The sequence below is a fragment of the Pinus tabuliformis genome, chromosome 7 (assembly GCF_031772625.1).
Source record: "Pinus tabuliformis cultivar Carrire ecotype Pingquan chromosome 7, CPIR1, whole genome shotgun sequence".
Classification (NCBI taxonomy): Eukaryota; Viridiplantae; Streptophyta; class Pinopsida; order Pinales; family Pinaceae; genus Pinus; species Pinus tabuliformis.
This window is the reverse complement of record NC_142293.1, coordinates 487,420,956-487,438,685: the sequence shown is the minus strand read 5'-3', so window position 1 is coordinate 487,438,685 and position 17,730 is coordinate 487,420,956.

Below are 17,730 nucleotides of genomic sequence, written 5' to 3'. Positions count from 1 at the left end.
ATGCAGAATCTAGCAGTGCTCATCATCATGCCCATCCTTTTTACAGTGAGTGCATGAAGCGATGCTCTTCTGTGTAGTGTTAGCCTTCCTTGCTTCCCACTTCTGCTTTCTTTTCTCCTTGCTCTTTCTTGCAGTGGGTTGGGATGGTCCCCCAACTTCTGGATTTCCATTCTTCCTCTAGCTTCTAGATGAGTAGCTTGTACAGATACCTCATCTATACTAGTGGGATTAAACATGAGGATGGTATGCCTCATGTAGCTGTGTAGACCACCAATGTACTTCAACAGAGTTTCTGGTGAGTCTAATGAGATTCCTAGAATCAATGCTCTCTTTCTAAATTCTTGAGTGTACCCTTCTACACTTTGCCCTTTCAACTGCTGAAGATTTTTCCAACTCATCATGGCTTGTTGCATGTAGGCCAATGGATAGAACTGCTTTTTGATTGCAGAAACAAATTCACTCCAGACAGAGATGGTCTTACCATGTCTTTTCCTATCAACTTGGGTTTTGCCTTCCCACCAAACCAAGGCAGTGCCTCCTAGGCGTAGGCTTGCCAGCTGAATTTTGCTCTTATCCGAGTCGATGTTCTATACTCTGCAATAAACCTCAATTTGTCTAATCCAATTGTCCAACTTTTCAACATTTAATTCTCCATCAAATTTCACATCTAGCTTAATCAAAGATGCTTTCTTATTATGCACAGGGTTATTAGGAGGTGTGAGGAAGTTTTCCTCTTTCCCTTTTCCTTTGGAGTGGTCATGGAAGTGAGACTCATCTTCTCCTTTGTCTTGTTTAGAACCTGATGAATCTTCATCCTTATGCTTTCTAAAGTCCCTATACATTTCTTCTACCATGGAATTTATAGCTAGGAAACTTTCTATGAATTGAGGGTCTGGTCCCACAGAACCTTCCTCTGACATTGTCTTCCAAGGATAGACTCTCCCAATTTCAGGATTAGTTTCAACCAACTCTCCTTCTCCTAATTTGAGCTTTGATCTAGTGAGCATTCAACAGCTAAGCCAACACAAACTTGTCTAACCTTACAGCCTAAAGCTCGGATACCACTTGATCTGAAAGTCACCCTAGGAGTGACCTCAGTTAAAGATTTATTGAATGAAGGTATTACAGACTCATGTGTTGGTGTGTGTCTATGTTATTTAGGCAATGGATCGAGTAGATTCCAAATACACAGACACTTGAAATGGAAAACAACAGAGAAATACAGTAAGCAAATATAAGAACACAAGAATTTAATAAGGAGTTCACCCTATCCTCCAGGGCTACATCTCCGGTCCAGCTCTCAGTGGTGGCCTTCTTTTATTGTGTCTTAAAGCAGAGAATTACAATGAAGGAGCTAACTATGAGTCTCCTGAACAAAATTTGCTTGGTAGGGTGGTTCTTGGATTCCCCAAGCCACTAGAGTGCATAGACTCTTTTCCTCACCAGCTCTTTGACCTCTCTGGTCTTTAATGGAAGGAGCCCAGTGTGGTGCTCAGTCCTGACAGATCCTCTCAGGGATGGCTTGAATCTCTCAAGCTCTCTGGTGCTCAACGCTGCCTTTGGTCAGCTCGGCCCTCTATCTTCTTCTTCTTCTGCTTTTTGCTTCACTATCTTTTCTTCATTTTCTCTATCTTCTTCCTTTTCTTTTCCGTCCACCTTTCGGTGTTCGGTGTCTTCTGCTTTGTCTGTGCATGGCTTTAAGGCAATTCAATCTCATGGCTATTTGATTCCCCTTCCACTTCTATCGGATCACGTGCTGCAGCTTTGCTTGGAGTTCCCTCCTCCAGTGTCATCATCAGGCTCACAAGGAGTGGCCACTTGTCCTCCTGCAACTACACCAACTTGCTTCATCGGTTTGGTTCTTCAGTTACGTCATGGAATGAGTCATCTGCCACCTTGGCAGTTAAATCAGACCTCAAATTATTATAGATCACGGCTTATTCCCCTGTCAATTCCTGCTTCCCCATCGGGTGCGATCTCAGCCGTTAGATCTGGGGCCTCTAGATCTAACACCATTCGCACATTTCGTGCGGTTGACTTGCTCGACTATTAGCACGCGATGAGCAATGGTTTTCTCTCTCCTCTGCTTGCCACACATCGGGCGCTGAGTGGAATCGCTCCGTTTTCACCAAATCTACTTACTTCCCAAGGGTGCCCCCAATAAATACCACCAATTTTTGGAGTGCGGGTCCTGCCTTAGCCTTTAGCCTTTTTCCCACGGTTTTCCCAGCTCCCATGTGACCGAGCGCTTGGGGCCTCTCCTTCTCGAGGGTTTTGTCCAACAATGCGTGATTAGCGCTAAGCACTAATCGCGCATCAAAAACTGCCTCCTTTTCTCGATCTGGGCTTCCCAGGGGCTAGTTTCACATCCTGTGCAGTCTCGATGGGCCTCGATCAACGCACTTTGATCGAGGTCCTCGTCGTTCCATGCTGGCTGCTAACTGCCACTGTTTAGAGGTGTTTCTGATCACTGCTCTTAATTCTTTAAAGTCTGTCCTGACCTGATACAGTCATGGTTCTCTGATAACTCTTCTTGGATCCAATTCGGATCATTTTCCATGAGTAACAGGGGCTCATGTGGCATCCTTTTGAATAGTGGTGGTTAATCATGATAGGTCAACTTCTGGGAGGAATAACTTATGTATAAAAACTTTGATTGATGTACTTCTAGAATATTTTAAAATATTTCTATTTGTACAATAGTTTCATAGGGTTTACCACTTACAAAATATATTTTTGACCATGAGAAATGTCATTTAAAGCCTCAAAATGGCCCCAAAAGGTTTCAAAATATCAATTACGTAAACTATGACCCATTAGTAAAAATGACCCTATAGGTTTATTCCTATAAATTTTAATATATTGGATGAAATTCATAGATCCACATCTTTCACTAAGCTTGATTTTCATTTAGGATACGATCAAATCGAGATGAAAAAGGGAGACATCCCTACTATATCTTTCTAGAAACTTCAATATCATTATGTGTTTTAGTGATGCTCTTTGGTCTTTGTAATGCTCCACCCACTTTCCAAAGTCTAATGTTTTCAATCCTTTCCTGTGAATTGTTGTGTTAGTCTTTTCAATGATATCTTGATCTATAGAAGCACAGGAAACATTGGTAATTCCTTGCAACTCTTGTGGTATAACTAGGTATTCTTGAAGCACTCCTAATGTGCTTTTGGGGTTCTTGAGGTTAAATATTTAGGTCACAATTAAGTCAATATATAGTATGATTTGATCTAAAATAATGTGGAAAATATGAAATAGTGGCCCCATTTGAAAACACAAAAGGGCTTGTGCGGATCCTTAGGAATTACAAGATACTAGAAGAAATTTGTGAAATTTACAGAAAATTTGCACTTACCCTAACTTCAGTCCTTAAAAAGAATGGATTTTACTAGAGTGAGATAGAGGAATAGGCCTTTAATACTTTAAATGGTGTCATGTGCACTAATCTAGTGTTATCAATACCTAAGTTTACCAAGTCTTTATCTTGGAGAAACCTTAGTGCATGAGGAATACTTGTTGGCATTCACTAGTAGGTAATTGTGTGATGGAAATTTGTGAAATTACAGATATTGAAAGGAAACTATATTTATCATTAATTCCATTGAGACATGGAATCCAAATATCATTCGGAGGCATTTCTAGATCAATTTTGATCATCACTATTTGAATTACTCTCTTGAACAAAGGTTGTGTTCACTAGAGCAACATAAGTGGGTCACCAAGATGTTGGCGTATCATTATGGGATTATATATAAAAAGGCTAAATAAATTGTTTTGTTTGATGTTTACTCTAGAAAATTTGAGGAGGATGGGTCACTATTTACCTTATCCTTACCTTGACTAGGATGGATCGAGGAAGCTCAAAGGGAGTGGATGGAAAACAATACTTTAAGGAAAATCGTCCAATGGATTTGAGTATATTAAAACACATATAAAAATTATATATGGAAACATGATACAATGGGGTATAAAGGGTGCATTACTCTAGAAAAATATTCATCCTTAAACAATGAGTCTTAGATGAGCTACATTCACCACTAATAGTAGGTCACTTTTTCTTTCATAAAACCTATGAGAAAGCTAGGAACGCAATCTTATGTGAAGGAATGAAGATACATATCTAGGATTTCTTGGCATCCAATGATTATTTCCAAAGAAATAATGGTGATATGATGAATTTATGAATGGTATTTCAACCACCACCAATTCAAATATATATTTAGATCAATATCTCAATTGATTTTATCACAAGACTCCAAAAACTAGATAACAAATAAATAATCATGGTGGTGGCCAATTATGTTTCAAAACATCGTATTGTTTTCCTTACCTCATCCTCTCACTCATTTTTCAATTTCCTAGGAATTCATGGATTAAATACTTAAGTCGCATGGTATTCCCCCTTCCATTGTCTCAGAATGGCACCCAACATTCAAAAGCCAATTTTAGTGGGAGCTATTCAAACTTAAATGTACTCTAGTTGAAGATGGCCATTGCATAGCATCCCAAAATTTATGTCCAAATAAAAGTGGTAAACAAGTAATTAGAAGCCATTTAAGATGCTTTTATTCTCAAACATCATACTAATCAATGCAATGGATTTGACCTGTCGAATGGTGGTACAATATCACTTATCATGGAAATACAAAAATGACACCTTATGAAGCTATTTATGGCCAAAAACCCATATCAATGAAATCCTATGTACCAAGCACCTCTAGGGTTTATGTAGTAGATGGAATACTTCACATTGAAGAAGCCATTATCCATACCCTCAAAGACCGCTTCTTTATGGCACAAAATTGAATAAAACAATAATATAATCAACGTAGATCTAAATGTTCTTCTGCTGAATAATTATAAATCAGTCAAACATAAATTTCCCCATAAGCTAGCTCCAAAATTCTATGCTCCATATTAAAACACAAAATGCATTGGATAAGTGGCATAGAAATTGGCTCTCCAAGCTCACTCCAAATTTATTCAACATCTCATGTTTCCTATTTAAATAATGTTGTGGGATTGAATTCCAAAGTATATGCCAACCTACCAGAACTTGATGAAGAAAGTTCAATTTCACTCTAACTAGCAACAATATTAGATATTAGATGGTGTTATTTATTCGAGCATATGATTTGAGAAGTAACACTCATATAATGGAAATATATCAACTACAATATGCCACAGTTGAACCAACAATGAGTATACATCAATTTCTTTACCTTCATCATTGAGGAAAATGTTAGTTTTGAAGGGGAAAGGCATGTTAGGGACCTACCCTTGCCTTCTTTCTTATGATACTATATTTATGTATGAGAATAACTTACCTAAATAAGACACACTAAACAATTATTGAATATTCACTAATTATAAGTTGTCCCTCATTATAAGAGGGTTTTCAAGTAATTGAGTTTATCTTTTGATTGCTATATATTAGTAGAAAGTTATGTAATGTTTTGAAAGACTTGTTATTATATTTGGATCCCTTGCTCTAGGATATTCCCCCGTTGAAGAGGCATGTGAACATATATTTTTATTTTTGAGTATAAAATAGATCTTTCTTATGGTTTATCCATTTTCTCTTTTATTTTTCTAAATCGCAGTGGTGTTTGACTACATTCTATATGACTGTCCTAAAGTCCTAGGGCAAAGTACATTTCACTAGTGGTTGATTTGACTAAATATTGTTAGAAAATTATATATTACATCGCAATGGAACACATAAAATATTGCAGAAATATAAACACAGAAAAATGCATAAAATAAGAGAGACATAGATATATGTGGTTCACCCAGTTTGGGCTACGTCCACGGAGAAACAACCAGTCCTTCCTTTTATATTATCCAGTAAACTGAAGAGATACAACCTACAACAGATTCGTTGTAACACCCTCTTCACTCTCAATCTCCTCTCTCTTCCTCACTCAGAATCTAGATATATCATAGACACAATGCAATTCACTCATATATAGTGAGGAGTTGCCTTCTAGGGCAAAAATCCATAAATTAAACATAACTTCTATTGTCAGATCATCCACCTAATGAACGGCCAGATTGACTAGAAATTACTAGACTTTTACAATGCAATTTTACATCTATTTTTAGCTTTGGGGGCGCTGCCCCCGAACCCCCACCGAGGGACCATTGGCCTTTGGGCCCCCGTGTGGGGGACAAGTTCCCCCTGTGTGGAGGGGTGTACAGTCTTCTTGGGGTATACATTTGGCTGAAACCTTTGAATACAGAAGATAATCAGCCTCCACACCCAACAATCTCCCACTTGGAGACTGATTATAGCAACTCCACCACTGCTTCATTTGCTAGACAATGACTCCACTTTGGACCTGTTTGTTTCTCATCTTTTTCATCATACTTGAAGACCAATTAAAACTAAGCAGATTCTCAATTTCTCCCTGGTTACAAATTTTGTTAACATATCTGCAGGATTCTGGCTAGTGTGTATCTTTTCCAGCTTCAACTATCCATCTTCCAATGTTGACCGTATGAAATGGTACTTCAGCTGTATATGTTTAGTCTTGGAATGAAATACAGAGTTCTTTGCAAGATGTATGGCACTTTGGCTGTCACTGTATAACCTGCCCAACTCCTGCTTCTTGCCCAATTCATCCAGAAACCTTTGTAACCATATCATTTCTTTACTAGCCTCAATAGCAGCAACATACTCTACTTCTGTTGTTGAAAGTGTAACAACACTTTGGATTTTTGAAACCCAACTAACCGTTGTTCCACCTACAATAAACACATACCCTGTTGTGCTCCTCATGTTATCTCTATCACCTGCCATATCTGCATCAACATATCCCTGTAGAGCAATGTTTGAACCAGCAAAGCATAATGCTTGATTTGTGGTACCTTTGAAATACCTGAGAATCCACTTCACCACCATCCAATGTTCTTTTCCTGGATTTTTCATGTACTTGCTTACAACTCCCACTGCATGTGCAATATCAGGCCTTGTGCAGACCATTGCATACATTAAGCTTCCAACTGCTGATGCATATGGAACTTTAGACATATGAGCCATTTCTTCCTGAGCCTTAGGACACGCCTCCTTACTTAATTTGAAATGGCTAGCCAAAGGTATACTAACTGGTTTTGCATTCCACATATTAAACCTTTTCAACACATTTTCTATGTACTCACTTTGAGACAATGTTAATTTGCGATTCTTCCTGTCTCTAGTTATTCTCATACCAAGGATTTGTTTTGCAGCACCCAAATCCTTCATTGCAAATGAGTTTGCCAATTTCCTTTTGAGCACATTTATTTCCTGCATGTTAGAACCTGCAACAAGCATATCATCTACATACATTAACAATATAATATAGCTGCCATCATTTTGCCTTTTGAGATAAACACAATGATCAGAGTGACATCTAGTATAAACTTGTTCATACATAAACCTGTCAAATTTTAGATACCACTACCTTGGAGCCTATTTTAAGCCATACAAGCTCTTCTTCAACCTGCACACTAGTTTCTCCTTCCCTTTTACCTCATATCCTTGTGGCTGCTACATATATATCTCTTCCTCCGAATCCCCATGGAGAAAGGTTGTCTTTACATCTAATTGCTCAAGATGAAAATCTTCAACTGCTACTAGACTTAAAATAGTTTTGATTGAATTCATTTTAACAACAAGAGAAAATATTTCATCAAAATCAATACCTTTCTTCTGTGCAAACCCCTTCACTACAAGTCTAGCTTTGTACCTCTATTTTCCTCCATCTTCTTCCTTCAGCCTGTAAACCCATTTATTCTGCAATGTTGTTTTACCTGCAGGCAACCTGACTAAGTCCCAAGTTTGGTTATGTGCTAAGGAGTCCATCTCTTCTTTCATGGCTCGCTCCCACTTCTTCCTGGTTTCTACCTGCACTACTACTTCATAACATTCTGGTTCACCAAAATCAGTCAACAATACATAATATAATTGTTACACAAAATATTTTCACCATGACTATTTGCAATCAGTATGGGTCTATCATCATTTATATTGTCCTCCTAAGAAAGTCTCAAACCTTAGCTCTTCATGTCAAGCTTTGAAAATGAGAGAAAGACCTTAAAAATCAATAAAGCTCTGGTTCCGCACTTTCTCTCACTATTGCCTGCGGTCCCGCACCCCCTGTTCATGTTACCTGCGGACCTGCCCACTCTGTCTCTAAAGGAGTGGGTGCGGACCCCTGTGAAAGTAAAAAAGGTGCAAGTTTATTCTTAAAAACTCACTTTGGGTTAATTCTAGATGATTCTAGAAGGAACATTGACGTGGATGGTTCGCTCCTAGGTGGTTCATGCATCCCAAAAGTGAAGGAGCTAATCCCTTGATGAGAGGAGCTTATCCCTTTGAAGGAGGGCTTTATCCCTTTGAAGGAGGACCTAGTAACTTCCCTCCATTGCACTATAAATTAAGGCATTGGGCTGGTTGCTAGGGAGGTTAGAAGCTAAACATTTTTTAGGGTAAATATTGTTGGAATTGAGACTTCCTAGTTAAGCTTGAGAGGAGAAATCACATACCTTTTGGCTTCATTGGGAAGAGAGTGAAACTTGTCAAAGTAGAGGAGACTTCTTGATGGACCCTGGGAGGAGCTTGTACAACATCAAGGCATAAGGTTGTAAAGTTCTTCTTTGATTTAAGTTAATACAATCAGATTCATTTTTCTCAACAAATTGTCTTATGTGATTTGTTTCATGAATTCCTTGATCATCATGATAAGTATGCTTTATTATATTGGTTTTTCAGGTGCTATTTAATTTGTGTGCTTGTTTGTGTTTGCAGATTCTCTACAAGGGAGCTCATTTGGATCAACGGAGTGAGGCTTCCACAAACTTTCATTGGACCCAAGGTAGGCCTAAAACACTTGTTTGCCTTTATTTATAAATTGCATATTTAGAGAAAGATAGAAGTTGATTGGTTTGTTTGTCGCTAGATATCATTAGATACTAGGGAGGTCGGTCTTGTTCGCAAGAACGACTCATCCGGTAGACAATAATGAAGGAGAGTATCATTTAGGGGGTCTACTTATCCTGGTAGATCTTCTAACAACACCTTCAAGTGTTTAAAGTGCTTGTTGCTATCGTGGTTGTTTTTCTGGTTGTTGATCATTATGATTTTCAGGCACCATCACTTTTCCTGTGATATCGTCAAGCACTATGTATTCTATGTTTTCTTTTTCTTGTTTCTTTTCCTACAACTGATTCTTATACAAGACCTTTTCATTGAATATTACATCTCTGCTCCTAATGATTTTGTGATTTTCATAATCATATAAGCAATAACCAAAATCATTAACACCATATCCAATAAAATTACATTTCTTTGATTTTGCCTCAAGCTTTGTTCTATTTTCTTTGTTAATGTGGACAAAAGCTTCACAACCAAAAGTCTTTAAAAATGAGTAGTTTACCTTTTTACCTGTCCATGCCTCCTTTGGAATACCACCATTCAAGGAACTTGAAGGCCCTCTGTTTATTAGATAAACAACAGTATCTATAGCATCTGCCCAAAATTGTAAAGGCAATCCTGCATGCAATCTCATGCACCTTGCACGCTCCATGATTGTCCTGTTCATCCTTTCTGACACACCATTTTCTTGTGGTGTTCCTGGAACTATCTTCTCTCAGTGAATTCCATTCTCTGAACAGTACCTATCAATCTCTTTGTTGCAATATTGACCTCCATTATCTAATCTGAGACACTTCAAACTTTTCCCTATCTCATTTTCAACCAAAGCTTTCCATTTCTTGAAAGTATCAAATACATCAGATTTATTTCGAATACAATAAATCCAGGTTTTTCTGGTTGCATCATCAATAAAAGTAACATAATAATGAGAGCCACCAAGAGATGACACCTGAGCAGGTCCCCATACATCTGTATGCACAAGTTCTAATTTTTCTCTCTTCTTTTCTTTCCAAACTCTAAGGAATCTGACTCTCTTCTGTTTTCCATAAACACAATTCTCACAGAATTTTAAATCAACATGCTTCAAACCTGGCAACAAATTTCTTGAGTGAAGAATCTACATCCCCTTCTCACTCATGTGCCCGAGCATATGATGCCACAATGCCGTATCTTCTCCTGTAGAGGTTAAAGCATTAACATAATTAGAAATACCATTGCATAAATACAATGTACCAACCTTTTCTCCTTTCACTATTACCAGGGATCCTTTTGTGACCTTCCAGGTTTTATCTGTGAAAGTAGTTATGCAACCTTCACCTCCCAACTGCCCTATTGAAATCAGATTTTTCTTCAGATCTGGAACATGCCTTACCTTCTTCAATATCCATTGATTTCCATTTTGTTGTTTTATGAAAACTGTACCCATTCCAACAATTTTACAGGGTTTATCATCACCCAATCGAACTTGTCCAAAATCTCCTTGAACATAATCATGAAAATGTTTCTTATCAGGTGTGGCATGGAATGAGGCCCCTGAATCTACCACCCAGGGATTAATAATATTTTCTAATGAAAGAATCAAAGCATCTTGCAACACATCACCTGTTACATTTGCTTCATGATTATTTTCTTGCTGCTCATCTCCTTCTTTTCCCTTCTGAGACTTGCATTCTTTCTTTAGGTGTCCTTTCTTCCCGCATTTCCAGCACACTATCCCTGATCTGGACTTGGATCTGCCTTTTCTTGACTTACTGTGATATCTTGGGCTCTTTCCTCTTTCCATTTTTTCCCCTAGTCTCTGCAGTCAAAGCATTACCTGATGTCTCACCGGAGCTTTTCTGTCACATTTCCTCGCTAAGGATTGCACCGACAACATCATCAAACTTTAAAGTACTAAATCCAGAGATAGAGTTACTAATGGCCATAACTAAACCATTCCAACTTTCTAGCAATGAGCACAGAAATAACAGAGCCCTAACTTCATCATCAAAATATACCTCTACAAAACGTAACTAACTTGTAACTGTATTAAAATCATTTAAATGATCTGCAATATATCCACCTTCTGAAATCTTCATATTCCGAAATTAAACATTGTGTTGTCATTTCCTTTGAAATATTAAAAGCTACCGATGCTGCTAAGCACAGCCGTATTGTTCCAAGTGCCTTTCTGTCCAGAATATCCCATTTTGTGTCTATCATACTTGTCGTCTTCTTTGTCTTTCCGCTCAATGGTAGGTACAGATCTCTCTGATATAGATAATCTTCCATATGTATCTTCCACAGCTGGTAGTTCTGACCGTTGAATTTTTTGACCCTAAACCTACCATCTTCCGCCATTGCTCCCACTCGAACCAAGAACCCTTCACTCTTGTGAGTTTATTAGCCAAATAGACCTTCGGCTCTAATACCAGTTGTTAGAAAATTATATATTACAGAGCAATGGAACACATAAAATATTGCAGAAATATAAACACAAAAAAATGCATAAAACAAGAGAGACACAGATATACGTGGTTCACCCAGTTTGGGCTACATCCACGGAGAAACAACCAGTCCTTCCTTTTATATTATCCAGCAAACTGAAGAGATACAACCTACAATAGATCCGCTGTAACAACCTCTTCACTCTCAATCTCCTCTCTCTTTCTCACTTAGATTCTAGATATATCATAGACACAATACAATTCCCTCATATATAGTGAGGGGTTGCCTTCTAGGGCAAAAAACCTTAAATTAAACATAACTTCTACTGTCAGATCCTCCTCCTAATGAACGGCCCAGATTGACTAGAAATCACTAGACTTTTACAAGGCAATTTTACATCTATTTTTAGCTTCGAGGGCGTTGCCCCTGAACCCCTGCCGAGGGACCGCTAGCCCCTAGACCCTCCAGCCGGGGGGCGATTTACCCCCCAGTGTGGAGGGGTGTACAATCTTCCTTGGGTATACATCCAGCTGAAACCTTTGAATACAGAAGATAATCAGGCTCCACACCCAACAAATATACCATTGAAATGTCAATTCTCCAATGTTTTGGTTTTTTATTTCTTGAAGAAACACAACATCCTTGAATTGGCTAAGACTAGTTATCCTTGGGATTTTTTACCTCAATGTAACAAAGATTTTTTAATAGAATAAATTTATATAAAATAATTTTAAAGATAAGCATAATATCTCATGTATAATATGCTATTAAAAGATGACATTATACTGGATTGATTGACCATTTCAACCTATTTTCATTTATAAATTAAAATAATAAGGGTCAATTAACCGTTCCTTATGCTCCATTAAGGGAAGAAAAATTTGGATACAGCCCTTGGCTATCCATTCCAACATGTCATCACATACTATTGAGATTATCATGCCACTAAAATTAGCTCATTGAAACTAAAATAATTTTAATCATAAAATTAAAGAAAGGTTAATCAAACCTTCATAAAGGTTCCCTTAAGGAAACTTATTAATCTAAAGGAAGGGTCAGTGGACCCTCCCAAAAATTATCCCTCAATTGATATTACTACTTTGGAAGGGTTAATAACTTATCTATACACTATCTATATGAGCTTGTTAGGTTCATTTGACACCTTTTAAAGCTATTCCTTGAAGATATTACTAGGCTTGAAGAAAGGTTTCACAATTTTTCTTCATGATATCCATCAAAGAGAATAATAATATAGATGAAGGGTCAAATGACATTTTCTGAGGATTTCCATTAAAAACAAACCTATATATTAAAGAAGGTATGCAAAACCATTTCTCATGATGAATCATGATGTGAATACAAAGCTTGAAGAAGGGATAACTAACTCTTCTTAAATCTTCTTCTTGAAGAGAATATTATTCTATAGGACGTGTCAGCCAACATTTCCACTACATCCACTTGAAGGGAAACCTAGGAGGTTGTAGAAGGGTTGAATAACCTTTTTATAATTAAGTGAACATATGCTTTTTTAAAATTAAGTTGATATACAATTTTATATATCTTAAAATTTAATATACAAAATAATTGTTAGACCTAATCCAATGGGATGCATTATAGTTGATAACATAAAGAATTTCCTATTTAAATACAAAGGTTCAAGGTTAAGTGGCCATAGAATGGAAAATACCCCTAAATTAGAATATTATTTTAGAGGAAGGGTTGGTTGACACTTCCATAGGATTCCCCTCAACATGAATAATGTGCTTAAATAAGGTTTATTTTCTTCAAGCTCCCACTCTATGAGAATATTAACATATATGGAGGGTGAACTAGATCTCACATGTGATGCCACTTGATGAGAATACTAATATAGAGGAAGGTTCAAACAAATATTCTGTATGCTCTTGCTTGAATCAAATACTATGATTGAAGAAGAAGGGTTTGTCAACAATTCTCCAAGCTACCTTTGAATGAAAATATCAGTCTATAGGAAGGGTTGGGAAAGCCTTCTTTAAGACCCCTCATATAGAAATTTAATGTAAAAGGACATTTGGTCGATAATATATAATATTCCATTAAGTGAGTATTCTAAGATTTAACAAGGATGGTTAAAACTTATTCAATCTCCAAATATATGAGAGTATTAATCTAATAGAAGGGTTAGTTGACCCTTCTTCAGTCTCCCTCTTGAAAATAATATTAATATAGAGGAAGAGTTGGCTAAAACTTCCCTAGGATTCCCTTCAATGAGAATTATATGCTTGAAGAAGGGTAAGATGGCCCTTCCCTAGGATTCCATTCAATGATAAACATATGCTTGAGGAATGATTAGATGATTCTTCCTTAGAATCCCACTTGATGAGAATACTAGGCATAAAAAGGAGTCGGTTGAACTTTCATCAACATTCTTGTTGTAGTATATACTAATTTTGAGGAACAATAGACAAAACTTTCTTAAATATCACCCTTGACATGAATACTAAGTTTGAGGATAGACCAATTGTTAGACTGGAAATCCCTATACAGTCACAAAATTTAAGACCACATAGATATGAGTTGTAAATCTTATTATTGATGAAGTGTTTTCATGATCCACTGATGAGTTATCAATGAAATATAGATCTAGAATGGTTTTCTGGCCCAAAGTTCACATTTTGGGTGGTGGGGGGGGGGGGGTTTGTGGTGGTGAATCAGTGTGGGATCAATTTTACCATTTCACAACTTTTCATAATCATACAACCATATAGAAAAGAACTATAAGAATTATATAATAAACTATAACAAAGAATCATCACATCAATAACATGTCAAGAAGTTATCAAAAAATCAAGAAACCATCACTTCATGAGGAGACACAAGTTCTTAGATGCAAAACCCATATAGGAGAAAACTACCAATCTTCTTATTTTATATGCTTCAATTGATTACATCAATTTGCAAGCTCTCAATTTCTTGAGGAAACTACCCCCAAGAAATGCAAGTTGCCATTGTAGTAGGCTACAACTTGAATGAAGCATCAACCTCATTGATGAGCAAGCTCTAACCTACTCTAGGCTCTAACCTAATTTAAGCTTCAACCTCAGTGGAGGCACTGACCTTCTTCTTCAACATCCTTGTGGACCTATATTTCATCTCATTTTCAAACTGGATCCACTTCCATCATATATCACTAAATATGCATATAAATGGATTGTCATAGACTTCCTTCATAACATGTTAAGACACTCAACCTGCAATCACTACACTTCCACATAACTTGCAGCCATGCACTGCCACACAACCTAAAACTATTATATTACCACACAACCTAAATACATTGAGTTGTAGTAACTATCACATAAGTCATATCAATCATTGTTGATAGTTCGCATATTGTTGCCCATGCATTGCTTCAACTAGTTCATTAATTTGGTCATACAAACCCATTTTTGGATCTTGTTTAAATCATGTATCCAAGACTACTACAATATGTTCATAGATCCTCAAAACGAACATAAGATATTTTGACCATCAAATAATTTTCAAAAGAGCATCATTACCCTCTTGTTACATTCATCATTGAACCTTGGTCGTACAAATTCTTTTGAAACTCAACTTGTACAAATAACGCTCCCACAAACCAAAAATAACAATATTAAACGTTATATTAAAATAAACATGATACAGTTTTCCCCTTTTTGGGTGTGATCGACAAAATTTCCAAAATTCGGTGTTGGTGCTACAATTTGTTCACCGCCAATGATTTATTTGTTTGACATAATGGAACTCATAAGTGTAAATTAAAAAATCAATTGATTTGTCTCATAGGGGTCGAACCTTTGACCTAGGGTATACAATGCACATACCTTACTAGCTCTATTTCTTGGTGTCACTTGTGATACCATGTGGTAGAAACCCTTTCATTGTAATATCAATGTCTCTGTGCCCGCAAGATTCCACATCGATCCATGTTGCTTCAATCTCGAATATGAACAATTTATCATACATATAAAACCATAGTGGTTATCCATGCCTCCATGGAAGACCACCACGCTTAGTGCAAACATCATGTCCATCGTACATACCTCCGGGCTCAACATTTATCATGTCAAACTTATGCCATTGTGGTATACCACCATGGCTTTGTGCACACAACATGGTTATTAGAAAAACCTACAATATTAGTGTTTTTCATATCAAAATGATGCCATTTTGGAAAACTTACATGACTCAACATTTCTAATATCAAATTGATGCCATCATGGCAGACTTCCATGTCTCAACGCTTCTCATATCAAACTGATACCATCGTGGCATACTTCTGCAAATCAAAATTACTCATACAAACTAATTCCATTCAGGCAGACCTTCATAACTTAATTCAAATGATGTGGTTGTACTAATAGACTTCCAACCTTAGCGTAAACATTGTTACTCATATGAGTGAAAACTAGGCCATCATGGTACATGGAGTACTTAGATATTCACTTAACAAAATCAAAACATACATTTACTCCTCGAACTCTTCTGTAGACTCATCTCTTATTGACTTGCACTAATTCAATATGTTGATATATATATATATATATATATATATATATATATATATATATATATATATATATATATATATATATATATATATATATATATATATATATATATATATATATATATATATATATATATATATATATATATATATATATATATATATATATATATATATATCTATATATATATATATATATATATATAGATATATATATATATATATATATATAGATATATATATATATATATATATATATATATATATATATATATATAGTGAGTGGTGCCGAAGATTGTCTAGAAACCCATGGGATACATCGATTAGGGTTTATAAATTGGATTTCTTCCCATTGTATCAGTGGATGGGGTTGACCATATGATCCTTCTAGAAATTTCATATGACCAATATTTTTGGGCCGACCCATAGCCCCTTTTATTTGGCCCTTTATGACCATGTGACCATCCCATGTGACCTAGGGGTTCATTGGTCCTTTGCATGATGGAATCAACATGATTCCATCATGCCATGTGGTAGCCCAAGAGGGTGCCACATGTCACCTTTTTACAAAATTTATTCCAATCGAAATGTGCCAAATCACTATGGCATGTGGCAGACTCTAGTGGCATGACGTCATCTAGATGACATCATCTTGCTAATGTGTCAGACTAACTGTGTGAGAGTGCCACATATTGTTCAATAATGGGTCCACTTTATGGATAACAAGATGTTGTGACATGTCATCATTCGGTTGGGCTAACAAGATGATTAAACATTGTGCATCTTTAACTACATATATCCATTGAACTATTAATAGTGCCATTGATTGGCCCAATAGATGCTCACCATTTAATGGTATTAAATATTGCATAGATTTGCATGCCCAAGGTGTGGTGGTGAATCAGTGTGAGATCAATTTTACCATTTCACAACTTTTCATAATCATACAACCATATAGAAAAGAACTATAAGAATTATATAATAAACTATAACAAAGAATCATCACATCAGTAACATGTCAAGAAGTTATCAAAAAATCAAGAAACCATCACATCATGAGGAGACACAAGTTCTTAGATGCAAAACCCATATAGGAGAAAACTACCAATCTTCTTCTTCTTTTATATGCTTCAATTGAATACATCAATTTGCAAGCTCTCAATTTCTTGAGGAAACTACCCCCAAGAAATGCAAGTTGCCATTGTAGTAGGCTACAACTTGAATGAAGCATCAACCTCATTGATGAGCAAGCTCTAACCTACTCTAGGCTCTAACCTAATTGAAGCATCAACCTTAGTGGAGGCACTGACCTTCTTCTTCAACATCCTTGTGGACCTATATTTCATCTCATTTTCAAACTGGATCCACTTCCATCATATATCACTAAATATGCATATAAATGGATTGTCATAGACTTCCTTCATAACATGTTAAGACACTCAACCTGCAATCACTACACTTCCACATAACCTATAGCCATGCACTGCCACACAACCTAAAACTATTATATTACCAAACAACCTAAATACAATGAGTTGTAGTAACTATCACATAAGTCATATCAATCATTGTTGATAGTTCTCATATTGTTGCCCATGCATTGCTTCAACTAGTTCATTAATTTGGTCATACAAACCCATTTTTGGATCTTGTTTAAATCATGTATCCAAGACTACTACAATATATTCATAGATCCTCAAAACAAAGATAAGATACTTTGACCATCAAATAATTGTCAAAAGAGCATCATTACCCTCTTGTTACATTCATCATTGAACCTTAGTCATCCAAATTCTTTTGAAACTCAACTTGTACAAATAACGCTCCCACAAACCAAAAATAA